Below are 18,270 nucleotides of genomic sequence, written 5' to 3'. Positions count from 1 at the left end.
TACTGAGGCGGGAAACCACATTCGAACGTCCCACCAAATCGTCTCTACGGCAACCAAACGATGCGCACTCTTTAAGCCTAGGAGCTTTGTAAGCACAGAAGGAATCTGAAAATATAGCGCATTTCATCGCTAAAAATTTGTGGTGAGGGCATCATCAGACAAAGCGATAGCTTCGTGCGCCTTTCGTTTGCCGTGAACTTAATACACAGAGTAGCGGCGACAACGAATCGGCGGTGAAGCGGGAGGCCCCGCTTCGACGGGCGCCGCCATGTTGCCTGTACGTAGAGCGGCGTTGGGGCGCACGCCTGTTTGAACCTCGCGCGCTCTCTGACGTCAAACGACGCATACTCGCTAAGCCTAGCAGCAATGTAAACACAGAAGCAATCTGAAAATCTAGGGTGTTTTATCGCTAAAGTTTTGTGGTTGAGGCAAGTTCAGACAAAGCGAAAGCTTCGTGCGTATTTAGTTCGCCGTGAACGTGGGGCACAGCGCAGTGACAACAACGAATCGGTGGTGTAGTGAGAGGCTCCGCTTCGACGGGCGCCGCTATGTTGCCTGAAAGTAGAGCAGCGTTGGGGTACAGTGAACTAGTTGGGGCGCACGCTATTTTAAGGCGGAAGCCTTTAATGTCTCATCGTTGTAAGCAGCAGTTGTCGACAGAAAATGTCACGCTTTTCAATTGGTGGAAACGGTCGTGACGTCACAGTGCGCGAATTTCAAACGGGGCCAATTGCACTTTGGCTAGTAACCATACAACCAAGTGAAGGGATCGTATAGTGATGCTCCAAGTAAGTGGGACTGAGCTTAGTTAATCGCTTAATTATCCAATTAGCCTAATTAGCTTTACTAGTCAGGCCATATAAATAAATAAAAGCGATTAAGAAATTGGTCGAGCTCAGGAATCGAACCCCGGTCTTCGGCGTGAGAGACGAGCACGCTATCCACCCCGCCATGCCAGCTCTTTTTTTTTTCTTTCATGGTATTTATTTACATGGTTTTGTATACAAAGCATATATATACATATGTGTGTGTGCATATACACACACAAAAACAACTATTTACAGAGCACCTAGGTAGGCGCTAGGTGGCAGAAACATAATAGTAACATATTATAACTAAAAGGCCGGTAAAGATATACAGCGCATCAGGAGAGGAAACCAATCCGGTACAAAGTCCGATTTTTTGTAAATGTCCGTTACCTGCAGCAACATTCGGCTAAAGTGAATTCTGGGCGAAACAACAGGTTCAACGTTGCGATCTTGCATGCGTGTTTTCCAAAGACTATGAAGTCCAATCAGAAGAATCATATCATAAGGATTCGAGTCAGGTTGGGAAACAACAAGGTAGCGCACACTGTAGGAATTTAGGAGAAAATCTTTCTGTAGCGTCCTTTGCAACACATCCCAAAACAAAATCGCGTCTTTGCAGTCTATAAAACAATGTTCAATTGTTTCAGGCACATTGCACAAGCGACAGTTTACAGAAGACACAAAAATGTTTTTCCTATCGAGCCACGTCTTGACAGGTAGAGTTTCAGTGTGTAATTTATAGAAAAATGTTTTGGTGCAAGGAGAAATTGGCATTTTACGCACTCGCTTTAAAACATCATGACCCATGAGCCCAACGTAGACGGAACGATACAGTGGGGGCGGGAAGAGCATGGATATCAAATCCCTGTACAGATTTTTGCGCGAAACAGAATATAAGTACTCATTTGAAAACCGAACTGTCAAAAAACGCACGGAGGCATAAACTTCCTGCATAAAGCCTAGTAAACGGGGTCGTTCAGTAAAATTGGAAGAAACTACTAAGTTCGGAAGTAAAGTCATGAAGTTAACCTGCAAGAATGCTCTAATAATCGGAAGGGAACAAGCACGAAAAAAGAAGAAACGGGCAACCAACTGTCTCACATACAGGTGCTCTAGGCCCAGGCCTCCTGCGCAAACAGGCCTGAAAAGGTTATCACGCCGCATGGGCTCAAATTTGGAGGACCAAATAAACGTCGCAAATATACGATGGAAACGCTGTATGTAATGTCTGGCACAGTGAAGAACCTGGAGTACGTAATAAATTCTTGTTGCCAGAAAGGTGTTGCAAGCCTGGGCTCGACCAAAAATTGAGAGGCGATGCGGTACAAATGTCTGAGCATAACGCTCAACAGCCGGAACTCGCTCTCTCCAGTAATGGGCACTGGATTTGTAGGCATGAAGTGGAACGCCAAGATATTTAGGAGGCACACAAGACCATTCTTTGCCAGCGTACAGAGGTGGAGTTGTGCCCCATGAACCAAACCATAGGCCAGAACTTTTGGAGCGATTCATTTGAGCACCAGAAACGATGCCGAATTGATCTATTGTGGAAAACACATTATCAATGCTGGGCTTGTCAACGCAGAAAAATGCAAGGTCGTCAGCATATGCCAGCAGTTTGACTTCATTACCCAAAATAGGGAACCCATGGATATTACTGTTACGCAAAACACTCAAACAAAGCGGTTCCAGGTAAAGAGCAAAAAGCAGAGGAGACATCGGACAGCCTTGCTTCACAGAAGAGCGGATTGGCACAGGGTTCGAGAGCTGGCCATTAATGATCAATCGTGTTGAACAGTTGCTGTAGCAAAGCTGCACCCCTTTAAGTACAGTAGAACCCACGTTTGCTCGCTCTAGAAGTGAAAACAGAAATGAATGGCGAACGCGGTCAAATGCTTTCGCAAGGTCAATCTGAAGGAGGGCAAGCTGCTCATGACAGCTGGAGGAATATTCAAGTATTGTCCGCGCAATGTGCACATTACTTTGAATGGAGCGGCCTCTCAAACCGCAAGTCTGGTGAGATCCAATGAGTACCGACATTGCAAATTGCAGGCGATTTGACAAGACTTTCGCAAAAATTTTGTAATCCACATTTGCCAATGTAATGGGCCGATAACCTTCTACGGAGCGCAGTTTTCCTTCATCAGTAGTTTTCGGAATTAGGACTGTGTGGCTTTTTGTAAAAGACTGAGGAAGGGCTCCTATATCCAGCCCCACTGTGAAGACCCGCAGCAGGACAGGAGTGAGAATAGATTTAAAAGCCTTGTAAAATTCGCTTGAAATGCCGTCAGGACCAGGCGTTTTTGAGACAGGTAACTGATCAATTGCATGTTCCACCTCTTCCTGCGTGAAAGAGCCGCTAATAACAGAACAATCATCTTCTGATAAAGGGCTCACTAAGGTGCTGAAATACGCCAAAATTTCCGAATTATGCACATCAGGTGAAGCACTAAACAAGTCTGTGTAATAATCTACAAATACGGTCATCACCTCATTTGTACTGGACACTAGTCTGCCTTTGGACATCATCTCCGAAATAAACTTCGCAGTCGCATGACGGCGCTCATCAAGCAAAGCCTGTCGTGTCGGGTGCTCACATTGCAGATCACGCTTGGTACGAGATCGAACACGGGCACCCCGGTAACGTTCTGCATCAAATCGTTGTAACTCACTTTTGATACTAGCTAATTCATCCGTATATAAACCAGGTGCTTCGCATTCCATTTCATACAGATTGTACAAATTTTTCCTGAGTGTCTGCTCCTGATGTTTCCTGTGAAAGGACCGCACGGAACCAATTTCTATAGCTGTAGCACGCACGTCTTGCTTAAACATTTCCCAAGCGGCGAACAACGGCATCTTGCTCGAGAGACAGGATTCCAGTTGCGAGCGGACACGAATTACAAACTCTTCATCATTAATTACTGAAGAGTTCAGCTTCCAAAGCGCCCATTTCGGCCTAAATTTTGAACAAACACTGCCTCCGAGGCGAGCAACCACCATGCAGTGATCAGAGAACGAAACTGGTACAGTCTCACAGACCAATCCTCTGGAGACAAGTGAAAAAGATGCATAAATTCGATCTAGGCGAGCGTGAGAATGGCCCTGAATGCGTGTGAATAAGCGGAAACCAGGACATGAACTTCCGGTATCAATGAGCCCTGCATCTTCCGTAACAACAGACAAAAATTCACCGCTCCTGTCCCTGGGTGTATCAGGACCGGCACGATCAGCTGGGTCGCACACACAATTAAAGTCACCCATTAGCACAACATGCCGGTCACAGTCCAGTAAGCTGGCAATGCATTCAAAAAGAGTAATGCGCTGTGGCACAGTATTAAATGCATAGACATTCATTAGTCGCCATGGCTTTCCATAGAGAAGAAAATCGCAGCATATCAACCGGCCCTCATTATCGACATTATAGGTCAAGCCCGAACAGGGGAGTGTCTTGCGCAGAAACAACCAGCAACCCGCCGACAAGCCCACAGCATGCGTTACGAGAACATTATATTCTGATAAAAAGGGCTGCAGGGCCACCTCAGTATCCTCCTCACTTTCAATTTTCGTCTCCTGGACGGCGATAACATTAACGGCGATAACGGCGATTCTGCCTGCTGCAGAAAAGTCGGCGGAGTTGCACCTGCCTCTGGCGAGACCTAAGGCCACGTACATTCAGTGTTGCGAATACTAACTCTGCGGAATCAGCCATGATGACTGTAACTAATTATGCCTACAGTTCCCTGTTCTTGTCGGTAGACGGCGATGCCGCCTGAGAACCACCGCCAGGCCTCCTGGACCGCGAACGTCGGCACTGCTCCTTGTGCCTCGACGCGCGACGCCGACGGCGATGAGTGCTGCGCACCGGGTCCTCATCGCCACTCGTTTCGGAAGCGCAGGACGCACGGCGCTTCTGAAGCGGCTCGTCTGCGGAACCAGGTTCAGCGTCCGCTGGAAGAAGGCCCTTATCCGGAAGCTGCTGGCCAGCATTGACAGGAGGAAGCGAAGTGTCCGCTGTGGTATCCGTAGTGGCCTCAAGGACGGCCACTGGTTCTCCACCAGCAGCAGAATCCGGCGCCTCACACCGAGGCGGCGCTGCATGGTCATCCGCCGGCTCTTTACACTCCGCGGCAGCACTTTGGGGAACAACCGGTGCACTGACACTCAAAGGCTCAGCTACAACGGCGGCTGGCAAATCCCCAGTCGCGTCAAGTACTTCTGTAGCGTCCATGATGTGCTCCTGTAGAGCGTCGTCAGGGGGCCGCACACGATGCCGCAGCTTGTCAGCATACGTCACGACGCACTCCTCCGCTGTGTGGCCGAAACGCCGGCAGTCGTCACACCGCGGCGTACGACAGTGCCGACGAATGTGGCCAACACGGTTGCAACGTAAACACAGAGGTGGTCTGCCCGGAATTAGAACAAGGCTCTGAACGCCGCACACAGTCAGCTGATGCGGAACATCACTAACCCCGACTCCATCAGCAAGAGACAGGACGACATCACGGCTTAGAGTTCTCATCTGCTCCATGTCTGAGACTTTCCAATTTTCCGCTGAGATAGATGTCACCGCCATGCCAGCTCGATGGTTTGTAATGAACAAAGGCGCGTCTAGTGAATACGGTGTCTTCACTCACTCTCATCCTCCTCCATTCCCTTCCGGCGAGGTTTAGGTGTCCACCGACAAATGAGAGACAGATACATTTCCTTTCCTCAAAAACCAATTTACCGACGAGCGAGGCGTAGAACCGAATGGGCGATGGCGTTCTATGGACTCCTTGGCAGCGTTGCAAGACGCTGTCGCGTTCCGCTCTTAGGGGCGAAGTTTAACATCTTAACCACACATCAGTGACCACACTTTAGGTCAAAAGAGTGCCCCCCTGAATTTTGACGGGTGTCCACCGAGATATGTGACACAGTTATACTGCGTAATTTCCATTCCTCAAATACAAATCAGTGATTTGCCATCACTTAGTAATTAGTACTCAAATATATGTGACGCCACCAGTGCCACAGAAACAGCGAAGGTGGTGCGGAAAACGCTTCCGCCTCTACCCACATTAGACAGTCAAAGTGCCCCCTGAATTATTGGCGAATAGCGTTCACCGCTAACGTTAACCCAAGACGCAGGGCGGGGCTTGCGTTCTGCGCATGCGCACTTCGACGCCCCAAACTTCTCGGGGGCCCCAAAGCTTGGGGCCCCCTATTCTAAAACTCCCTACTGTCGTTGCCAGGACGGGTGGCAGTGCGCGTAAGGTGCGCCCGTAGCGTACGCATAGCTTTTGCGGACGCACAGCTAAAACTGTATTTAGAAACGTTGGCCGCTCTGTCAGCGATCGCACCGGTGGCGCCATCTCGCGTGTTGGTGGTGAAGATTCGGCAAAGGAGAGGGTATCGGGAGGTTTGAAGACGCTCTTTCAACTGTTTTTTTTAATGGTCACAGAAAACTTAGCCTGGCCAAACTAAGTTTTCAGCAAAATAAGTTTTCTGTGACCATTAAAAGATCAGTTGAAACAGCGTCTTCAAACCTCCCGAACCTCGCTCCCTTGCTGAATCTTCACGGCCAACAAACGAGATGGCGCCACCGGTGCGATCGCTGACAGAGCCGCTTGATTTCCTTCGTCGTCGCCGCAGACGATGTGACTATCCGACTTATTCTGTTCGAATCAGGTAAGTACTCCAACAAACGTAGTACAGAACAATTCTGCCGACAAAATGCCACTTCTCTGCGAAATTTCAGCTCGAACAATGCGCCCGTTTAGCTGGGAAAAGCATTCTACCGCGCGCGTTTATTTGCGCAACACGCGATACTATTATTTGTACGAAGATCTGAACGCACTTACCACCCAGCAGCTGACGCAGGTGGTTGGGGCTCTGTGCCAAAAAGCCACACAGGGAACTCAGAATACCAAGCCAGCTGTTCACCTCTCCCTCTTTCTCATCGCGGTAAGACGGCATTTCTCTCCTGTTCTTTGTACGTGTTATGTGATCGATGCAGTCTGCATTCTGGTCGACTTTGCTGCGCTGTCCTTTTAGCAGCGCATACCAAGGTATAATGCACGTGAGAATACATCACTTTCAGCGGCGCCGAAGTGATTCTCTTTACCCGCGACGTTTGTACTTGGTGTCTTTGCCGTCCGTTTGTACGCAAGTACGCCTCCGAAAAGCAAAATTGACGAAACCGCGGTTTCAGCAGCAGGCTTCATATTTTCACTAGTGCTTTGTTCTGGTTACTTGTGTCTTAATTCTTATTTGGAATTGACCTAATCTAGACACAACTGCACCAAACAAACGGAGGCTTTATCAAGTGACGGTAAAGAAGATAAGGAAACCACCCGGGCACCGTAGTTGTGGCGTTTCGTCGGCACCCGTTGCTGTCCGTAGTAAGCCTTGGACTCGTAAGCGAGATTTCCTCAATTAGTGTTCAGTTCACGGCATCTGTTCATTTCGATATTCGCGACTTGACACTGGCTTTCTGGTGTCCGTGCCTTTGTCATTGTTTGTTACGTGCAATGGCCAGCACACTCAATGCGCTAAACGAAAGCATGACCGCTGTTGGTAGTTGACGATGATGCTAATTTTCTTTCTGCTCATTATCCTGGCGCCCGCGGACGGAAACCGGCGATAGGTTTCTGGACAATATTCTGAGCACCCTTGTGAAGTGGAGCGACAAGCGGGACCATCTGCTTCGGCCGCGGAACGAGCCAGAGCCCCGCCGCTGGACAGGTTTGGTGTCCTTGGCTGAGCTCCTCCCGGGATTTCGGCGTCGCAGCGGAGGAGACATGGCGACCAGGACGCAGTTGCTGGCCCAGAGGATCTGCGACTGGTGTCACCACATTCTGCAGTCGCCTTCACTGAATAACGTGGAAGTGGTAAGGCTCTAATTGTGTATTTCTACGGCTTCTCAGAGCCACCATCAGTCAACTGTGTCCTCACGCAGGATACATGAAACCAGGCAGTTCAAAACCATCAGTGCACTGCGTAGGAATCAATAAAGGCTTTAGGGTGTATAGAAAATCTGCAAGCAGGAATTGTCAGGAAACAACAGAACTCAAGGAAAAACAGGCTCAAACACGAAAATAGGTGCTATTTCGTAAAAAGCAGGGATTTTCCGGCGGCGCTGCGAGAGCTCAGTGCGAGGGCCGTGCCACACTGCTCGCAAAATTCTACAAAACAAAGCGCCCGAATGGAATAGAGGGCAGAAGCGACAGAGAAAACCATGGCACGCGCATCCATGCTGTGTGCCGCTCCTGTGGCTTCTTTGAAGACGTAATGCCCTAAATATCCCTCGAGACAATACCTTAACATGTTAGGGCTGGAATCACATTCAGGTGCCTCCTGCTGAAGAAGGCAGCACCAGTAATGTTGAGAATTAGCTTTCCCTTTTGGATCCTTACTGTAAACATCGGATAATGAATGGCGAATTTGTGAACGCAACGTTGCTCGCACGCATCTGGTGATGGAAAAATCGAACTCTCAGTAAGCAGTTATTAACGTACTCGGGAAATCGCATAATCCAGTAAAGTATTGCCGCGAATGTTTGTAGTGTTTATTTGTTCATCTGCAATGCTGGTAGCACGCCGCTTTATCGCTTTGTTTGTGCTGCAAGACGCGCCTAGATTTATCTGGGTTGATCGCAGTCAGGCGGAGCGGAATCTACGTTTTTCCGGAGTGTACTAGCAACTTTCCAACCTTTATCTAGATAGTTCGCTATCAGCTTCAAAAAGAGCGCGGCCGAGTACGGCGGGCATGCTGTTCGACGACCGCCGAGCGCGCTTGTTGCTTACGCCACCGCCGAGTGAATCAGTTCTTTTGCGGGCGCAAGTCAGCCCAAATAAAGAGCTTTGTTTGAGAGTCTTTGTTGCTGTCTTCCCGGCGGCTGGACTACCGTCAGTACAAGGTGACAGTATCAATGACAAGATAAACAGCACCTTCATGGGTCATTACTATTGATCATCTATAACGAACGCAGCGACGAAGTTCTCCTGTTGGTATAAGTTCGCAACTTTCCTGGCCGCTTTCTGCAAAACACCACAAGCCCCTGTTAGTCACTGTGTTATATTTGCCTGTTTTTTTTCGTTAACAGAAATGATCCTGCTCTGCTAAGCTGGTCTTAGCAGTGAGGCGTCGTGACACATCGTCCTCAATGTTGCCCTCCCGTGCTCAACACTAACCACTGCTATCGTCTTTCTCGCAGATGGACTGTTTAAGGTCGGTACTGAGGAGTACCGGGAAGATAATCGAGCAGCACGCTCCCCATCTGATGCAAGGATTGGTGCGGCGGATGCGGGAGGCGTTCCTCCAGCCCGGCCTATCGGCCACCACGCGCAGCGATTTGCTAGAACTGATCGAGCTTCGCGCCTCCGGGTGGCAGTTTAACCCGGGACAGAAACATTATTACGAGAACACATCAAAAGAAGTTGAAGCAGATATGGAAAAAATGGTTGATTTGGCGGCAAGCCTGTTCAATTCGGCAGAATTCAGCAGTTCTCGATGATGCTCTATTTCTAGCTGTGCTTTTGTTTCTTCAAAGTAAAAGGTATGTGGCAGTGCTGTAAATCTTTTGATTTTGTTGTGTTAGTAGCGTCCTGAGCCAGATGCGATTTCGTGGTGAATAAAAGAATGGCCAATTCGATAGCTTTCAATGCTGTGTTGGCTCCTTTTATGTGGAAGCTTGTGCGGCATAAGAATCTGTAGTGTAGTTTCGCATTAGTCACTTCTCTTGAAGTGTCAGACACATTGAATAGGCAGTCAAATATGATTGTTGAAAGCGTGGAAATTTCGTTTCGAAATTTTGATTCTCACTACATTTGTACTGGCGACAAGCTCTCCACAGCTTTGGCTTCCTCAGTAAACTTCTGTTGTCAGCCAGCGCCGTGTCTCGTCACTTCTCTTCCTGTGGCCTCGTCCCGTTCCGGTGTTGCACTAGATATTATTCTGGCTTGCACCCGTCTTTTGTGCCTTGACCGAGACGAGGGTTTCTTTAGCCCTTTAGGGAAATGTTGAAAATAATAAAGCAGGAGAGAACTACGGGCAACTGGATGGCGATTTTGTGAAAGAAAAATAAAGCACTACAGCAATTGTGTCTTTCACTGGCGGTGTATTTTGCGCAGGTGAGTGTTTTACAACAGTGGAGTTAGGGAGTAACAGAATTAATGACCGACTTTATTCTTCTTTTGGAATATCTTGCAGTACTCCGTCGAGCCTTACCGCACTGCCATTCTTTTTACTATTCTCTCCAATTTCCTAAGCTGTAATTTCCGGATTTTATCTGGCACTGCTCTCATGGGGAGTACCCTAAATGTGGATTATGCGCATGTTGGACAAGCTGGACGTCTCTGGGCTCTCATTTCCGGGCTGTGTGCGGCGTCTGAAATGTTGGTGTTTCAAAGCACTTGGGGCGTATCGTACCAGGCGTCGCACCCTATTACCGGAAGAACCGAAAGATGGGAGAGGCAAGGTACAAGCATGATATGGTTAAAGCGCAGCCCTCACCCTCCCCAGATGAATGTAAGGAGTAAGACGTACTTCTGCCCACATAAGTCGGCTATAGCTCTGTTATTAAGCACGTAATCAAGAAGAAACTTGCAGCAGTGGTATTCGGAATCATGCGCTCCAGAGTGGTGCAGTAAATTAAATGTTTGTCGAAAGGCGGGACATCTAAGTGCCTGGATCGCGCCTCCTGGAGACTTTCTTGACCTCTAGTTCCATAGCTGTGTAGTACACGCCATTGTTCAAAAATGCTTTTCCTGCCTGCCACGGCTTCTGGAGTCCTGAATCAGGTAGAGTTCTTGCCATCCACAAAATTATTCTTCAAGTACGGAAGCTCCTGCACTATTTATGAGTGTGGGGGAGGGGATACCTCGAGTTTTTTTGGTTATTAATCCATACCAGTCGAAAGGAAGTGGTTTTCGAAGCAAGGCCAACACGAACAGATCACCTGATGGTGAAGAAGACGGTATCTTCCTCATCGCCGTCACCTGAGGGAGAGGATGGTGTGAAGTGGGAATGCTGTTAGGGAGGGGAAGGTGCATCTTGTACAGGCATGATGGCCGCTAAAGCTGATTACGCGGTATTATGCATCACGTGATCAAGTCGCACGACAGCAATACAGAAAGGGTCAACGTAACAAAATCAGCTGGCGGTTTCGACGAACACCTCAGGTACACAACTAATCGGAGAGCGAAGGTATCGAAAAGCAAGTCGACGTTTTCCGATGGAAACTTTCCCATCAAAACTGTTGGGCTACGGCCAGGTAGGATCCATTATTGTGATCTTTGTAGGAGTGAGCGGACGGAGATTTTCGTCCGGCTCCTCGGACATTGGGCAGAGAGCGTGTGTGCTGCTCGCAATGACGAAACAGTACTGGACTGCTGAAGAACGTAAGATACCGAGGGACATAATGCAATAGCGTATCGTCCTCTCTGAATTACGACCGCGGGCTACGATATGCCAAAGGAGTAAGAAACCTTTCTGCGTCACTTAAGCGCAGCGCACTTTATATAGTTTCTAAATGATTACCGTCTCTTTTTGTTCACCCTTCCTGTTGCATGTTGCAAAAAGGCACTTCAAGTATCATAAATACTTTTATCTTCGATGCTATATTTCAATACAATTTCTGTATCTGTATCAGGTATCCCTTGGCAGAAATGAAAGTGTCAGTGTCGAAACTGCATTTATTAACTATCGTGTATTTTACCGATACTCGGGACTCAAAAAAATCGGGAACCGAAAGGGAATAGCTCTACTGCAGGACATAAAACAAGTGTTGTTCTTAAGTAAAAAAAAAATATAAAGGACGTCTGAAAGCGCGGGTTTCATCGCTCTTCATGTATCTTGTAGAAAATGTTAGTTCATCACGTATGTTCGACTTTTTTTACATACGTATCTCCCCTGGAAAGATGCCTTCACGGCGCCACTCGGAAAGTAAATAAATAAAATAAATAAACCCGCACGGCACCACCGAGTTTTTGGTAATGTTTTGTACTTGGGTTTTGGAGCTGAGATCATCAGAAATAATCACACCAATGTATTTCGTTTCAGTTACTGTTTTAAGAACTTTGTTGCCTGCGCCATAAGGGAAGTGAAGTTGTGTTTTCTTATTTATGACTGACATCATTACCGTCTTTTGCATATTGATCACCATTTGCCATGTATTACACACTGTATGACGTTGCTTAGAGCTGTGTTTAGTTTTTCTTGGTCTGCTTGAGCGTTTGTTTTTTTATATAGCACGCAATCATCAGCAAATAGACGCGCCTTTACACCCACGTGATATGTTATGACATTTATGTATAGAATAAATAAAAATGGTGCAAGCACAGAGCCCTGTGGCACACCAGAAATAACCGGAACTATGTCAGAGGCATGGTCATTGTGCTCCACATATTGTCGGCGTTCCGATAAGTAGCTGGCTATCCACCTTGTAACGGGACAGTCGCCAAGTATCTTATTTAATTTGAAGTTCAGTTTGGCATGTGTTACAAGATCAAAAGCTTTCGAGTAATCAAGGACCTTTAACATACCGTAACCATAACCTTTAGCATACCGTGTTACCGTTAATGTTACCGGAGTACCGGAAAACCGCCCACCGCCAATGCGCATGCGCAGATTGCCTTGACTATGGCTGCGCGCTTGCTTGCAGCATCGGGACCAATCAGCGAGAGCTCATTGGCAGTGGCCGGGATCTGCGTACTCCGGTAACATTAACGGTAGCAGGGTACACGGTATGCTAAAGATGTCCATTGCTAAGCGCGCACATCCTCCAGCGCGCCAAGAAGGCACGCGTGGCGCACACAACGGGTAGTGGTGGGCATGCGGCGCCGCTCGATCCAGTGCAAAGTTCTCGCGGCAGCGGATCCCCATGGCACTTCCGCTGAAATATGCGAACTGCATCCAGTTTCGCGAAGGGCCCTTTCGTTTGCTGGCATTCCTGCCAGCACCGAAGCGTCGCGGGGCTCGTTTCCTGCCTCCGCCATCCGACACTTCCACGATGAGCCAGCAAACAACTCGCCCTCCGGTTCTGGTGGTTGGTTGGGTTTGGTTCGGCCTCGGCTGCGGAAGTGAGCAGGCGCGCTTTCGACTGCGCTTTCAAATCGCCCGCGCTTCGCCCGTCCGTGAACCATCTCGTCGCAGCAGCGGCCCTCCTCGCCCAGGGCGCGCTCCCTCCACCCTCGCGCGCCGCCATTGGCTGGCGCGCCGGCGTATCCCTGCGCTCCCTGTGCTGCTCGCGGAGAACCCGCCCCCCCCCTCCCGCCCCCCCCCCTCCCCCCCCCTCCCGGAAAATTTATCCTCGCGCTGATCGACAGTCGGCCACCAGCCTCCAGAGGAGGAGGTCGCGCGAGCAGCCGGACACTTGCCCGCTGCCTCCAGCGAACCCGCGCTGTCCCTGTCACCATGGGCGCTGCGCGCCTCATCCAGCGACGCAGCTCCAGCATGGGCTGTGATCACCGCACCTTCCTACGACGCCTTGAGGACAGCGCCCAGTTTCCGCTCAACGAGCATCAACAGAAGCAGCGGCTGCTGGACGCGGCCTCTTCCCTCAAGGTGCTCAGACCCCGCAACCCTTCCCCACCATCCAAGGAGGCTGCATTCTCCCCTGCCCTCACCCGCCTGCGCTCGAGGGCGGCAGACTTCTTGAAGGAGCCTACGCGTGCTGCCCTACCCTCACGCAAGAAGAAGGACGAGGGAGGAAAACACACCAGTCTTCCCCCACCAATGGGAGCAGATGCCACCAGCCATGCACCTGCCTTAGAGCTGGAAGAGCAGGCTGTCAAGGCCCTGGAGGAGCCCACCACACCCTCGCCCCCCCTCCCCACCTGTACAGGATCCACGGAGGAGCTCCCTGCATCTCCCTCCTCCATCCCTCCCCCATCGCCTGCTGGGATGGAGGGTGTACCTGGCACACCTGACCAGGCTCTCAGCAGCCAACCAAGTGGGGACACACCTTCAACCTCAACCCAGGCCGTCCTGATTGAAGGTACACAAGACAGACCGTCGGCTACTTACCAAGGACCACCAGAGGAGCCTTGGAGCCTTCATCAAGCAAGACGCAAACGCCGCGGACCACGCCGTTTGCAGCTCCCGCCTGAGCAACACCCGAACATAACTGGCACAGTCCAGTTCTGACTCCGGGCGTCCAAGGGCATGTTTTCCACGCAGTGCCGCTTCGGCATTGCGGCAGAGGCATCTTCGCACTATGGGGTGGTCTCTGTCCGTGTAAACGAACGGCGGAACATCGTTGCCGTGGATGCGGGATCCCCAGAGTACCAGGCTGCCCTCCTCAGCTTGACCACCCTGGCGGGAATTGAAGTCCGGCCCCGCAAGGCAGCAGGCAAGTCCACATCCTTTGGATTTGTACATGGTGTACCGGCAGATATCTCGGACGAGGAGCTCCCTGCTGCCCTTGAGGCTCCAACCCCCATACTGGCAGTGCACCGGGGACAGGGTAGGACACTCCACGTCCGATTCGATGCTCCTGTTCCATCCCCCCATGTGGCCCTCTACAAGTTGAGGCTCCCTGTCCGCCCAGTCCGTGTACGGCCTTTCCAGTGTGGGCGCTGCGGACGACTGGACCTCGTGACTGTCAGCTGCCGGGAGACACCCCGATGGAGGAGGTGCGGCGACCCACACACCACAGCCCAGTGCAGCGCTGCGCAGCCCGGCTGCACCAACTGCGGTGGCCAGCATGCTTCCAACAACCCCTCCTGCCCCCGCTGACAAGAGGAAAGACAGATTGCAATGGCAGTCGCGGCCTCCCTCGAACCAGTCTCGAGAAGGGCCATCCGGGCACAAATCCGGGCGGAGCCAGGCCAGCGGACCTATGCCCAGGTCCTCTCCTCCAAGCCAGCCGGGGCGCCCTCCTCCATCTCCGCATCAGGAGCTCCGGCTTCCAAGCCATCTAGGGCGCCCTCCTCCTCCATCTCAGCACCAAGAGCTCCTGCTGAAGGCCGCTCCCCTCCTCCCCAGGGCATTACACCTGCCAGCCTGAGCGGACACCTGGAGGAGCTCACCAGGACCCTGGCCATCACGCTGCAAAAACTCACGCGGCTGCTCCCAGCAGTCCCCCTGCATCCACCCAGCCTGGCTCAGGGATCGCAGCAACAGCCAAACCATCATGGCTAGTCCACCACGCATGACTCCCAGGCCACGGGTCCTCCAGTGGAACTACCGAGCGCTCCGCCCCCGTCTCAGAGTTGAACGACCGCCTTCGGCTGGAGGAATACGATGTCCTGGTTCTTCAGGTGGTCTACCAGCCGAGGGATAAGCTCCACCTACCAGGATACGTTGGTTATAACAGCAGGACCTCCTGCCTTCTGCCTACCTGTACAGCAGACCCATGCCTGGAGGACAGCCACCCCCCTGGTCCATCCCGGGCAGCCATCTTCGTCCGCCGGACCCTGGCCCAGGCCGAGATTATGGTGAGTGATGCGGTTGTGGCCCCCATGGAGCTCATCTGCGTGAGGGTTAGGCTAGGTCGAGTTGACAGAGCTGTGGCAAGCGTATATGTGCGCTCCCTGACCCCTTGGGATGCCAATTCCTTGCCGCAGCTGGTCGTTCTCATTGGCGGCGACTGTCTGCTCTGCGGGGACTTCAACGCGGCTAACCCGCGTTGGGGATCCCGCAGGGCGGACCGCCGTGGGCGTGATCTGGTTGCAGCTCTTCGTGGCACCGGGCTCCATGTTTTGAACACAGGGGTCCCTACGTTTGTCCGTCGAGGGGGCATCCGCACATGCATAACCTCTCAATTGGGTCGCCGCGTTGCGTTTATGGATGGCACCCCTCGCCGGACACTTGGGGTTCGGACCACTTCCCCATCAGTGTGGTGCCAAAGCCAGGGAAGAGGATGGACGGAAAGCAGTGCAAGGTCGTCCACTGGGACAAGTTCAGGGACCTCCTTCGAAACTTCTCAGGGCAGGACAACATCTTGGCCCACGTGGCTCGCGGCTCGCTGTGCTGAGGCAGCAACGATCAGGTGCAAAGTCCCACCAAACCAGCCTGTCCCGGGCCTCCATCTCCTCCAGATGAGAGCCCAACGGTGGCGGGCACAGCCAAGGGCCCTTCGCACGGACAGGCCAGAGCATTGGACAGAACACAACCGGCTTGATGCAACCTGCTTTCATACCCACAACCGGCGCCGCAGGGAGTCCTGGAAGGGGATGTGTGCCTCCCTGGTGGCTGCCCGGGGCAGTGCCAGAGCCTGGCGCCTGTTCCGGTCTCTTCTGGAGCCCTCCATCCAGTGGCCATCGCAGTGGCAAGGGGGCTTACCTACCTGCAGCTGTCTGACAAGCTAGCAGAGGCCCTCCTTCCTCGGGAGTCTCCTCCATCAGGGCTCTACCCCAGGCGGATTATCAACCAGGCAGCAGGTGGTCAACACGCAGATGACATTGCGGCCATCTGTTCCACCCCCTCACCAAGGCGGAGCTCACCACTGCCCTGCAGCACTCCAAGCGCCGCAGTGCCCCCGGACCAGATGGTATCACCTGCCAAATGCTCCGGAACCTGGACGACTCCATGAAGGCCAGTCTCCTCCAGACCTTCAATGAAGTATGGACGACGGGCTGCCTACCTGAGGCCTGGCGCACGGCAGTGGTGGTACCGGTCCTCAAGCCTGGCAAGCCACCTGCAGAGCTCAAGTCGTACAGGCCTGTCTCCCTGACATCAGCCCCGGGGAAGCTCCTGGAGTCCGTGGCGCTGGCAAGGATGGACTGGATAGCTGGGGCCATGTGCTACCTGCCCGAGCAGCAGTCTGGATTCAGGAGGCACCGCTGCACGGCTGACGCCATTTCGGACATCGTATCCAGCCCCGAGGAGGCTCGTCACTCTCGCAATGTCGTCTACCTCGCCCTCCTGGACGTGCAGGGGGCGTTCGACAATGTGACACATGAGGCCATCCTCGAGGCTGTTGACCGCCTTGGCATCACCGGCAACCTCCGGGGGTATCTGCAAGGATTCCTGGAAGACCTCACCAGCTGTGTCCGGGAAGGAGGAGCCACCAGCGCCCCCCAACCACTCACGAGAGGAGTTCCCCAGGGCAGCGTGCTGAGCCCCATGCTCTTCAACCTGGTGATGGCCGAGCTCCCACGCTGCCTCCCGGAGGGCCTACGCCTACCTGTCCGCATAGCAATCTGTGCGGACGACATTGCCCTCTGGTGCTGCGGACCACGGCGCCAAAGGGTGCAGGTCATCAGAACCGTCCAGCGTGCTATCACCAGGGTTAGCTCCTACCAGGAACGGGTGGGCCTGCAGCTCTCCGCCACGAAGACCGAGGCAATGCTGCTCAACACCCGACCAGGAGCACGCCCGGGGAAGACGAGCCTGAGCATACCAGGACGGGAGCTACCATGGCGGCACAGCTGCCGTTACCTGGGCCTCCTGATAGACCGCCACCTCACCTGGCAGCCTGCGGTCAAGGCCTTCTCCAAGCAGGCAACCAGGGTCCGGGGCGCCGTCCGGAAGCTCCTGGCTGGAGGGAGAGGCAGCACACCACGCATGGGCCTCCAGTTCGTTCAGGCCATGGCAGGGGTGCAGTTCCTATACGCCCTGCCCCTGATACAACTGACCATCAGGCAGCAGCTGACCATCGAGCGCTGCCAGACGGCTGTCATCCACCTGTGCCTGGGCCTCCCACGGGGCTTCCAGGTTCCCGCAACACTAGCAGAGGCGGGGGTGTGGCCCATGGAGCTCCAGCCCCAGAGGGCAGCATTCCGCCATGTGGGGCGGCTCCATCTTGCCCCTGACGGACGACCCCTCTTGAAGCGCCTCCTCAGTCACCCCCACTCCCGCATGGGGAGGACTGCCCTGGCATTTAAGCAGCTAGTGCGGGGGCAACCGGAGTGCCTTCCTACCCCTCCACGCCCAGATCTTGGCCACCAGTTCCGGGTGCTCCTGCAAGCGCGCGGATCCAGACCAAAGCGACTGACTCCGGCAGCCGGCCTCCGACAGGAGGCAGCGACGACACTGGAAGAGGACCTGGCGGGCTGCACCCAGCTGTACACGGATGGCTCCGTCTTGAAGGGGGCCTGCCCATCTGCAGAGGCGGCCTGCATCGCTCCTGCTCTAGACGAGAGAAGGCAGGCGAGGCTACCATTCGTGGCGAGCTCCACCACAGCTGAGCTGGCAGCCCTACACCTGGCTGCCGACATCCTGGACGAGCAACCTGCTGTACAGTCTGCAGCCATCCTGAGTGACTCCAGCGTTGCCCTCCAGCTACTGCAAGAGCCACGTTGCCGACTGCCCATCGTCAGCAAGCTGGCAGCCAGGTTGAATGGAATCTGCTCCCGTGGCTGCTCCATATCCCTGGCCTATGTCCCCAGCCACGTTGGCGTCCAGGGCAATGGCGATGCCGATGCCCTGGCCAAAGCAGCTCATGGATGATCCACTCGCACCTGCACATCTGTAGTCCCCCTGGATACTGCCCGGTCCATCGCAGAGCGGCAACTTGTCCTGTAGCACCCCGACA

General features: G+C 52.8%; 2 pseudogenes; both read left to right on the top strand.

The window, feature by feature from the left end:
- Positions 1–14,925: 14,925 nt before the first annotated feature.
- On the top strand, positions 14,926–16,354 carry LOC149356685 (uncharacterized; annotated as a pseudogene).
- A 727-nt stretch (positions 16,355–17,081) lies between these two features.
- LOC149356684 (uncharacterized) lies at positions 17,082–17,923 on the top strand (annotated as a pseudogene).
- Positions 17,924–18,270: the final 347 nt, after the last annotated feature.

This window comes from Amblyomma mixtum, chromosome 3 (assembly GCF_055824585.1).
Source record: "Amblyomma mixtum isolate Tamu chromosome 3, ASM5582458v1, whole genome shotgun sequence".
In the NCBI taxonomy this organism is placed as follows: Eukaryota; Metazoa; Arthropoda; class Arachnida; order Ixodida; family Ixodidae; genus Amblyomma; species Amblyomma mixtum.
Note: the sequence above shows the minus strand (reverse complement) of the source record. Positions and strands in the feature narration are given on the sequence as shown.